This window comes from Botryllus schlosseri, chromosome 4 (genome assembly GCF_051294905.1).
Source record: "Botryllus schlosseri isolate E-star chromosome 4, Bs_hap1, whole genome shotgun sequence".
Taxonomy (NCBI): domain Eukaryota; kingdom Metazoa; phylum Chordata; class Ascidiacea; order Stolidobranchia; family Styelidae; genus Botryllus; species Botryllus schlosseri.
Window position 1 is genome coordinate 17,843,512 of NC_137239.1, and position 11,839 is coordinate 17,855,350.

The following is an 11,839-nucleotide window of genomic DNA, read 5'->3' on the forward strand; positions in this document are numbered from 1 at the left end:
GTTTTTCTAAATGCAAATCATATCCACCCAGCAGAAAACAATTTTCACTCGCTTGGTAATGAAACCGAAGTCTCCATTTGATATTTTATTTTTGGTCAAATACTTTGCAATGAACACATTTGAGTGGCTGAGCTTTACATCATCAAGCTGTCATCTGTAAATCAAGATTACATCCAACTTGTAACTGTATCGTTTAACTACCAGGTTGCATCAGTTTGCTATTTTTGTCATTCAGTGACTGCTGAACATACCAAACGATACCCATTCACTTACGAAATACTGTGTTGATCGTAATTTCCATCATCGTGATAATCGCAGTACATTTGTTTCGAGTTCATAACAACCGACTACTTCTCTATGACATGACGAATTTTTGAAAAGTTAAGCTTAGTTAGAAGATTGGTGCATCTCGCGAAAAATAATATACCACTCATATTGATACTGTTACTCCATTGACCGGTATTTTCAAACGAGTCGATTTTCAACCGTGCAAAATTTATTACTTGAGTTGTCCCGCTTACTATATTTAAATGTAAACTCACCCGTCTTTCAACAACAAACAATGATAAAAAAAGTACACAAGCAAACACAACAAGTTTTACTTTTGTAGGACACTAATTATTATTCCACGCATCTCATTTCACACTAAGTGCATATGAAAGATATTCATGGTACACGAATATATTCGCTCATGCTACGAACATACGCAATGATTGGTGACGCTTTCACACTATTTCGATTTAGTGTAACAAAAACAACAACAACAATTTTCACTCTCTTGACTTATGAAAACAACAGACGAACATTCATTCAATATTTTGTTTTTGTCAACTAGTTACTTTTTCATGAGACCCCCACTACTCTTACAAAAGTACGAAAGATATTTACATCACACAAAGTAATCAACTTTACTCGATATTCCCACATTACGAAACTAAAGAATGGTTGGTTTGGCTCTACAAACTGTTTCGTTACCTCAAGACCTTTATTGTCTGAATGGTTGTTCATGTGTCTTAAGAACCGAATAGTTCAACACAGCACTAGTATTAACAGAAACACCAGAGTTGTTTACACAAAAGTTGTATGTGTGCAGTATACAAACATCATGTGTAAGTCCAGCACAATTGTGGTATCCATACGAGTTAAGTTAACACAATTTACGACACCGAGGTCGCCTCATCTTTCGTAAGACAACAAACCAAGGCTTCAGGATATGTCCATGTCATAACAATAAATCAGCTACGCCAACATCAGAGTACATATGTTTTCTAGTTACGGTGCTTACATCTTACACACAAATCGACCTACTTTGCTAACGAAAAGTGCTGAGTCATCACATGGTTGTCCTCACAACAATACAACTAAAACATATTATCATACAAAATGATCGTTATAGTTTGCACACCAATGGTACATCGTACAAGTAACAAGTCTCGAGAATCCAGTTATTCAAAAAAAAAAAACGTGAAAGTGTTCCTACGCCAAGTCGGTATGTTGACGAAAGCATATACTGTGATATCATGATCGATTTACATTCGTTGGTCACAAAATGTCTATACTCTAAATAATTATTTTTCGCTCAAAAGCCTACTTGTCACCATTCGTTTCATCAAGCACGAGTTCAAGAAACCTGCTACGATATGAATTGTTATTTTTATGTTGTGTAAATAGGTAATAATTTTAGTAACATTATATCAACATCATCGAGTTGTGCGAATAGATTTACATGTGGTCTTGTGGTTTTCATCGAGACATACAGCACGAACTAACTGTAGACTCCTCTCTGTTGTACAGCTACTCGGTAATCGAAATGCATTAACATGTAAACAGCGATCTTGTTTCGTCGCACCAAAAATATGTTCACTGTCGCGATAATCCTTTTCACACTCGTAATAGTATACCAACGTCAAGCGATAACGTTTAACAAGACCAACGACACTGAACCCACGACGTTTACCTATGTAAAATTACCACTTTCACTTGCCAGTCCATCGTTTACCTGACTAAACATATTATTTTCCTTTGGAGATCTGGCGTTTACCCAGAGTAAGAAACCATTTTCACTTGTAAATATTTTTTTCCTCAGCTAACAAACCTTTTTTCACTTGGAAATATATTTTTTCTCTGGTTAACAAACCTTTTTCCCTGAGCAACACACCATTTTGACTTGGTGGTCGTCGTTTACCCGAGTAAAAATATCATTTTCTTTTGGAGATCCGGCGTTTACCCAGTGTAACAATACATTTTCACTTGGCCATCTAGCTTTACCAGAGTAACTAATCATTTCTCCTGGGTAACAAACCCTTTTCGTCTGGAAAACTATCATTTGCCTGAGTACCAATACAGTTTTCACTTGGAAATCTATCTTTCACCTGGGTAACAATACCATTTTCGTTTGGAAAACTATCATTTACCTGGGTACCAATACCATTTTCGTTTTGAAAAGTGACAACTACACCGGTCAATTTGATATTTTTTGTATATTGTTACAACAGACAGTGACAAAATATACACCAACAACGACTCCGATACATTTGTGTAATCGCATATTCACTTGTTCTGGTGCATCCCATCAAAACCCTCAGTTATCCACATGTAATGCGCTGTACATCGATGTGAATGTTTTGGAAAATTGGACAATAGGCATCGATAGTTCTGTGATGTCCGGGTTCGTGCTTTGGATTTTCCAGAGTCAAAATGTCTGAATAAAGCACCTCCTTGACGATGGTTGGTATGTGGATAACGGTGTTCGGAAAACGGTTGGATTTATGTCACCCATCGCGATAACAACTCCAGGTCGAGTTTTCCTCCCGCATGTTTACTATATTGTGTCTTTATTGGTCAATGTATGTCTCGACATTCAGTTTGAAATCGGAAACCCTGATAAAGTATGTAACCGGATCCGGATATCAACTGTGAATTGATAAACCAATGGACAATATTCAAAGTAAACATGTTACACCCTGTGTTTCCACGAAAAAATACCATCCAGACATACGTCGCGCTTGTTTGCCCACACCAGTATACGCGTAAATGGAGGTGTGTGACATTGCATGCAATGTGTTGGTATACAAACATCGATCCACAGACATTATCATAGACGGTAGTTTTGATGTAGATCGAATGTCACCCGATAACAATGTCATACCAATAAGCCACATTGTAATGACTCTCAATCTGAAGCATGACATACAGACACACAAACATAGAAACCGTAACATGGGTATTCACACGACTACCTTCGACGGTGAAAGTGAACTATATAGCATATATCAATATAGCGTTCACAGTCAAATATGCGAAACGTGCACGACCGTATACCCAGGATAGAAACCCGCTTTACACTCTTGCTTACACCTTTGACAGGGAAAGTGAACTGTACAGTACATACCAATATTGTGATCACAGTCAAATATGCGAACCGTGCACAATCATATACCCAGGTTTTTGTTGGATATGTACGAAACCGATAAATCGATACATTTCTTTTCCCTGGACATCAATAATACAATCGCCATTCAAATACATCGCTCGAATGTGAGGTTCGTCTGGTGTAAAATCCATATCAAATAACACCAAAGTGTGCCTTCCGTGTTTTATCATTTCCACCGACGCTTCTTGTCTGTGACGTAACACTATGGTGCTGGGACTTGAAAAACGACAGATTGTGAAACGGATTGACATGACCAACTGAATCGATGTCAATAACCTCGTGGTGATGACAGTGTCAAAATGCTACCGATATGACGAGACCAACCCGATCTCTTGTAGCGATGCCCGTTTCGAGATGACACCGGACGAAATGGACCCTTAGGATGATGTGTTTTATGATTGTGTGTGAAATCACGAGGTAGTGTTCTATTTGTGGTGTACGATTGCAGTCTTCACAGAAACACACCTTATTGGATCACAGTATCAGTCCGAGATTTTCAGAATCACTGTTCGCGATATTTATCTGGAGTCGTTATGTGGGAGTAGCGACATCCATGCATCGTGACTGAAAGACTGATCGCAATCATTTCGAGCACCGTACTTCGATAGTTCGCATTGGTCAAACGCTGCAGTCTCAGCAGAAAACTTCGGTGTCGACAACACGACGGATATCGACCGATGTATCCAATTGGTCTGGGTGATCTGTCTGGAGATAGGGTCAGGACTATCTTGCAATGTAACAACACGATAACACCATCGAGTAAATCAGTGAACGGTATCGAAATATCGATGTAATAGCGCGGACTCAGAGTCATTGCAATGTGGCTTATTGGTATGACATTGTTATCGGGTGACATTCGATCTACATCAAAACTACCGTCTATGATAATGTCTGTGGGTCGATGTTTGTATACCAACACATTGCATGCAATGTCACACACCTCCATTTACGCGTATACTGGTGTGGGCAAACAAGCGCGACGTATGTCTGGATGGTATTTTTTCGTGGAAACACAGGGTGTAACATGTTTACTTTGAATATTGTCCATTGGTTTATCAATTCACAGTTGATATCCGGATCCGGTTACATACTTTATCAGGGTTTCCGATTTCAAACTGAATGTCGAGACATACATTGACCAATAAAGACACAATATAGTAAACATGCGGGAGGAAAACTCGACCTGGAGTTGTTATCGCGATGGGTGACATAAATCTAACCGTTTTCCGAACACCGTTATCCACATACCAACCATCGTCAAGGAGGTGTTTTATTCAGACATTTTGACTCTGGAAAATCCAAAGCACGAACCCGGACATCACAGAACTATCGATGCCTATTGTCCAATTTTCCAAAACATTCACATCGATGTACAGCGCATTACATGTGGATAACTGAGGGTTTTGATGGGATGCACCAGAACAAGTGAATATGCGATTACACAAATGTATCGGAGTCGTTGTTGGTGTATATTTTGTCACTGTCTGTTGTAACAATATACAAAAAATATCAAATTGACCGGTGTAGTTGTCACTTTTCAAAACGAAAATGGTATTGGTACCCAGGTAAATGATAGTTTTCCAAACGAAAATGGTATTGTTACCCAGGTGAAAGATAGATTTCCAAGTGAAAACTGTATTGGTACTCAGGCAAATGATAGTTTTCCAGACGAAAAGGGTTTGTTACCCAGGAGAAATGATTAGTTACTCTGGTAAAGCTAGAGGGCCAAGTGAAAATGTATTGTTACACTGGGTAAACGCCGGATCTCCAAAAGAAAATGATATTTTTACTCGGGTAAACGACGACCACCAAGTCAAAATGGTGTGTTGCTCAGGGAAAAAGGTTTGTTAACCAGAGAAAAAATATATTTCCAAGTGAAAAAAGGTTTGTTAGCTGAGGAAAAAAATATTTACAAGTGAAAATGGTTTCTTACTCTGGGTAAACGCCAGATCTCCAAAGGAAAATAATATGTTTAGTCAGGTAAACGATGGACTGGCAAGTGAAAGTGGTAATTTTACATAGGTAAACGTCGTGGGTTCAGTGTCGTTGGTCTTGTTAAACGTTATCGCTTGACGTTGGTATACTATTACGAGTGTGAAAAGGATTATCGCGACAGGGAACATATTTTTGGTGCGACGAAACAAGATCGCTGTTTACATGTTAATGCATTTCGATTACCGAGTAGCTGTACAACAGAGAGGAGTCTACAGTTAGTTCGTGCTGTATGTCTCGATGAAAACCACAAGACCACATGTAAATCTATTCGCACAACTCGATGATGTTGATATAATGTTACTAAAATTATTACCTATTTACACAACATAAAAATAACAATTCATATCGTAGCAGGTTTCTTGAACTCGTGCTTGATGAAACGAATGGTGACAAGTAGGCTTTTGAGCGAAAAATAATTATTTAGAGTATAGACATTTTGTGACCAACGAATGTAAATCGATCATGATATCACAGTATATGCTTTCGTCAACATACCGACTTGGCGTAGGAACACTTTCACGTTTTTTTTTTTTAATAACTGGATTCTCGAGACTTGTTACTTGTACGATGTACCATTGGTGTGCAAACTATAACGATCATTTTGTATGATAATATGTTTTAGTTGTATTGTTGTGAGGACAACCATGTGATGACTCAGCACTTTTCGTTAGCAAAGTAGGTCGATTTGTGTGTAAGATGTAAGCACCGTAACTAGAAAACATATGTACTCTGATGTTGGCGTAGCTGATTTATTGTTATGACATGGACATATCCTGAAGCCTTGGTTTGTTGTCTTACGAAAGATGAGGCGACCTCGGTGTCGTAAATTGTGTTAACTTAACTCGTATGGATACCACAATTGTGCTGGACTTACACATGATGTTTGTATACTGCACACATACAACTTTTGTGTAAACAACTCTGGTGTTTCTGTTAATACTAGTGCTGTGTTGAACTATTCGGTTCTTAAGACACATGAACAACCATTCAGACAATAAAGGTCTTGAGGTAACGAAACAGTTTGTAGAGCCAAACCAACCATTCTTTAGTTTCGTAATGTGGGAATATCGAGTAAAGTTGATTACTTTGTGTGATGTAAATATCTTTCGTACTTTTGTAAGAGTAGTGGGGGTCTCATGAAAAAGTAACTAGTTGACAAAAACAAAATATTGAATGAATGTTCGTCTGTTGTTTTCATAAGTCAAGAGAGTGAAAATTGTTGTTGTTGTTTTTGTTACACTAAATCGAAATAGTGTGAAAGCGTCACCAATCATTGCGTATGTTCGTAGCATGAGCGAATATATTCGTGTACCATGAATATCTTTCATATACACTTAGTGTGAAATGAGATGCGTGGAATAATAATTAGTGTCCTACAAAAGTAAAACTTGTTGTGTTTGCTTGTGTACTTTTTTTATCATTGTTTGTTGTTGAAAGACGGGTGAGTTTACATTTAAATATAGTAAGCGGGACAACTCAAGTAATAAATTTTGCACGGTTGAAAATCGACTCGTTTGAAAATACCGGTCAATGGAGTAACAGTATCAATATGAGTGGTATATTATTTTTCGCGAGATGCACCAATCTTCTAACTAAGCTTAACTTTTCAAAAATTCGTCATGTCATAGAGAAGTAGTCGGTTGTTATGAACTCGAAACAAATGTACTGCGATTATCACGATGATGGAAATTACGATCAACACAGTATTTCGTAAGTGAATGGGTATCGTTTGGTATGTTCAGCAGTCACTGAATGACAAAAATAGCAAACTGATGCAACCTGGTAGTTAAACGATACAGTTACAAGTTGGATGTAATCTTGATTTACAGATGACAGCTTGATGATGTAAAGCTCAGCCACTCAAATGTGTTCATTGCAAAGTATTTGACCAAAAATAAAATATCAAATGGAGACTTCGGTTTCATTACCAAGCGAGTGAAAATTGTTTTCTGCTGGGTGGATATGATTTGCATTTAGAAAAACGATATAGACCGATTAAGCGACGCTGTTTCATATCCGTCGAGTGAGTAAAATTTCTTTGGAGTTCGGTTTAGCTAGTTAATTATCGGTGCTTCAATCCCGTACAAGTAAGGTCTTTTAGTGACTGAGTATTGTGATGACATTTACTTTGACGAATGAAATTAGGAAGATTTTCAATTTCTCTGATTGTGTGTGTGTTTTACAAATAATTCTAACTATAGGACACATTTAATAAACGTCATGCAAATTGTTTTTTGTGATGGCAACGACTTTCAGTAGTCTGATTAGATGACGACAATTATTTCAGGCGATTCAAAATAATTTAATAATCAAGTCATGGTCGAGCATTACAAAATCTCATATGTCAAATCAATGTGTCGAACCTTATGTTTACATCATTATAATTTTCAATATAACGCCTGCGTTCGATTGTAAGAAATGAATTCTCAACTACGTTGGTCAAACTTTCAAACCTCGTATACTCAAACATATTATGTTAATCTCAAGTTGTGCGCGCCGAGTAGTAATTACTTTAGGTTACAGAATAGTAACGACTTTTACAGCTGAATAAAAAAATACGAGTTGGCGGACCATGAATACAACTGAACTTGCTATGGATTTCGGATTGTGGTGATTACTCGCGTAGTCTTGTCTACTTTTCATAAGGATACTGTTGGGTTGGTTGGGTAAGTTACAAACGGATTTACTTGGCAATGTTTTCGTGGTTGACTCTTTGAATATGGTAAGATGGTAAGATGTCGAGATGTAATACTATTTCCGTACACTCAATTACAACAAAACATAACCAGCATTCGAATAAGCCGTAAGCTACAAGTGGATTTAAAACTTGATGCTGTTTTGTGGTTAACTCAAGTCAGTGGTCGTGTTTGTGTCGATTTCAGGAATGATCATGACGAGTTGATCAGGTTGACCGTACAGAGTTGCTGACATTCCAACATCTTTTACGCTGTAATGTACGGATTTTATTGTGATAAATTATTTCTCGGTTATTATTCAGACATTCAAATCTCGTATACTCAAAATATAATATGTTTATGTCAAGTCGTATATGTGTCGATTAGTAAATAGCTTACTTTGTCTTCAGAACAGTAACGACCTTTACAATTGAATATAAAAAAAAAGACCGATCATACGAATACAACCAGAATGAATTAATTCAAATTTGTGAGTTGCAGTGATATAATCAAGTAAGTGAAAACTAGATTTTTAACACTCGGTGATGTTGTGAATAATTCTTTTGAGTATGGTAAGATGTTAAAATGTCGCTTTGACAAACGAAAAGCCGGATCGCGAATAGAGTTGTAAGGTATCATTACTTGTTTCAAATCAATGTGCGTATAATATTGAAATGGAGCTGCGGGAAAGTTGGTAGTCATGTTTGTCAATCTATTTCAATTTAGACGATGTCAAAGCCGAGATATTTCATTTTGGATCACCTCAATTTACCTATAGAACATCTCGCGAATGGATTCCGACGCCACACTATAACATTTTTGATAATAAGGACTCAAGGGTTTTCAATCAACAATACCTAGATATTTTGGTAATGCTAGAGTTGGCCAAATGATAAGTTGCGTGTTTTTGTTAGGCGTTTGATTTCTCAGAAATAAATACAATTATTATATGTGTATACTTGAGATTTCTTGATTCTTGTTTAGTTAGTTGGTATTGATTCTATAGGTGTGAAACAGCGGCGTGGAATGTGTGAATAATTCGACGCGACTGAAGTTGGAGTCAGTAATATTCAGGTTACGTTCGAATCAACAGATCGCGGTAAATGGATTTCTCAAAGGATTCGAGTTGTACCGGATCAACACATTCAAATACGAATCAACTTGGTTTGTGTAGTGAGTTTCATTTCAAGTTGACAAATTGACACATTGCTTGAATATTCTCATGATTCTTATCATACAAAGTCAACGACTGTTCCGAAGTGTCCAAACATATAGCGACCACCAGAAAGTGTCAAATTGTTGGTTTTTTAAATCACCGTCTCTGTGACAAACTTATTGCGGAAATATTACCTTGTAAGCGATTACTATGTCTGAAGCATTACCCTGTGAGCGGTCGTAGGATTTGAAAATTATTTCACACCTTTTTGAATAAGCGTTCACTTCACAAAGGATTAGGGTTAGAGCAGAAATAAGTGACAATTTATCGTTATTCAAGTTACCGACACTGACGGTCTAATATTCGTTACTTATTAAATCTTACGAGTAAAATCAAGTTCTGTGACAAACTGCTTACGAAAATTTCAACGCTTGAGCGATCGATGCCTGTAGCGCCAAGTCGCAAAAGATGGCTATGACCGAGACATTATGTTGTCAGCGATTGCGGGGTTTTGCAAACTATTTCACACCTATTTGGAGTGTTAGCATGTTGTTGGTATTGGAATCACCGTCTACGCCGGCTCTGTCTGAGATTAATGATATTCTCTATAACCACCCTGACACACAAAGTCTATATCTAGGGACTTATCCGATAGGCCATAAACCAATTAGCGGAAAATTCGCTATCACCATTAATTACGACGAGTCGAGTTTGTCTGGGTCTCACTGGGTGTGTATATACAGAGATGACGATACTCATTTTCATGATTCACTAGGTTTCGGACCACTAAAACCTCAGATAATCGAATTCCCGGAGCCGGATGAATTTTCCGTGACTGGCAAACAGTTACAGAGTAAAACTTCGGATGTGTGTGGAGATCATGCTATCGCATTCTTGATAAAAAGAGCTCAAGGGTTTTCAACCGAGGAATACTTGGATAATTTTGGCGATGATAAAAAAGTGAATGATACGATTGTACGTGCTTTTGTGAAGAGTTTGATTTCAGAGTAATAAATGAATGTATAAATGTGTATACTTGTGATTCTTGTTGCGACTGTGAACAGCAGACTATTCTGTAGGCGCGAAACAGCGAATAAGCCGAAAGTATTATTCAGCTAGCAATCAATAGCGAGGAAAGAGAACACGATCGGTCATTTGACACGACTAAACTACGACATCATATATCATAATTTACGATCAAACTATTTCGCACTGACTGGTCTAGTGTAATATTCGATAGTAGCGGCTGGACGAGAAATAATTCAGCGCACAGGTCATTCGAAATATAGGTTGCACTGCTTAATCCTCACAACAAGCCACGTTTCCGTTTGTGCGGTTATTGTTGGCGACTCGTACATATTCAACACCACGCGAGAGATACCTGAAAGTACGAATCACGACCGCGCCCATAAGAACACATGGTGAATCACCACAGAACCCGTAAGAATACACGACAGGCGAATCGCCGCCACCGCCTATAGCAAAAAAGGCGAGTCACGACCACGAGTTTTCACGGCGAATCACGACCGCGGCCTATACCCGAAAAGGCGAATCACGACCGCACCCATAAGAACACATGGCGAATCGCGGCCCCGCCATAAGAGATAAGAGGCGAATCGCCACCCCGGGTTTCCAGGCGAATCGCCACCCCGCCATAAGAGCCCCAGGCAAATCACGAGCGATCTATATAACTACTAACAATATCATACGTGATCAGTTTGTTGATTTGAAAAAAAACCTCTTGCGTCCTCTTTACATCAAACTTGGTCTCATGAAACAATATGTAAAAGCTTTAGATTGTGAAGGGTGGTGTTTTAAAGGATATATGTTATGCTTTTTCTGGTCTCAATGAAGAGACAAAAGAACTGGGATTTTCAATGGACCTCAAATTAGGCAATTGTTAAAGGATTAAAACCTTGTATATAATCAACGTTGCCATTCGAGGCTAGAGCTTAGAATGCTTTCAGTGCTGATTTTGGGGAAACAAAAAAGCAGAAAATTATAAAAATCTCTCAGGGGAGCTACTGCTTTGTTATGAAGATTTGGGATGCAGGATGAGCATCAAAGTTAACGATTTGAAGAGCCATGCGGATGAGTTTACACCAAACCTTGGGTAAGTTAGTGAAGAACAGGGTGAACGTTTCAGCTAAGATATTAAAATTATGGAGGCACGTTATCAAGGTCGGTGGGATTCATAGATTCATTTATTTCCCACACCAGTAAAAATCCGGTACGAGCAAGGACAAGGACACAGTTGCCACCTGTACCTGGATTTTCGTATGATAGCCGACTGTTGATGGAGTTGGAAAAGAGAAATTCCAGATGCTGTTCGTAAAAGAAAGTCCCTCAAAAGAGAATTAGGCTTATAAGTGAAGACTTCATATTTTATGAAAGCTCTTTTCTACTGTTTTTGTACTCGCCCTGCCCAAGTCCCTGTCTTCAGAATTTCTGCACTTCGTTGGAATGTCTATGTGCATATTATGTGAACTCTAGGCTGTAATTCAGATAATACCTTGCTACTGTCCTATCCACATGTTCGTCAGCATAATGTAGCATTTAATTTTAATATGGTTGCTCTTT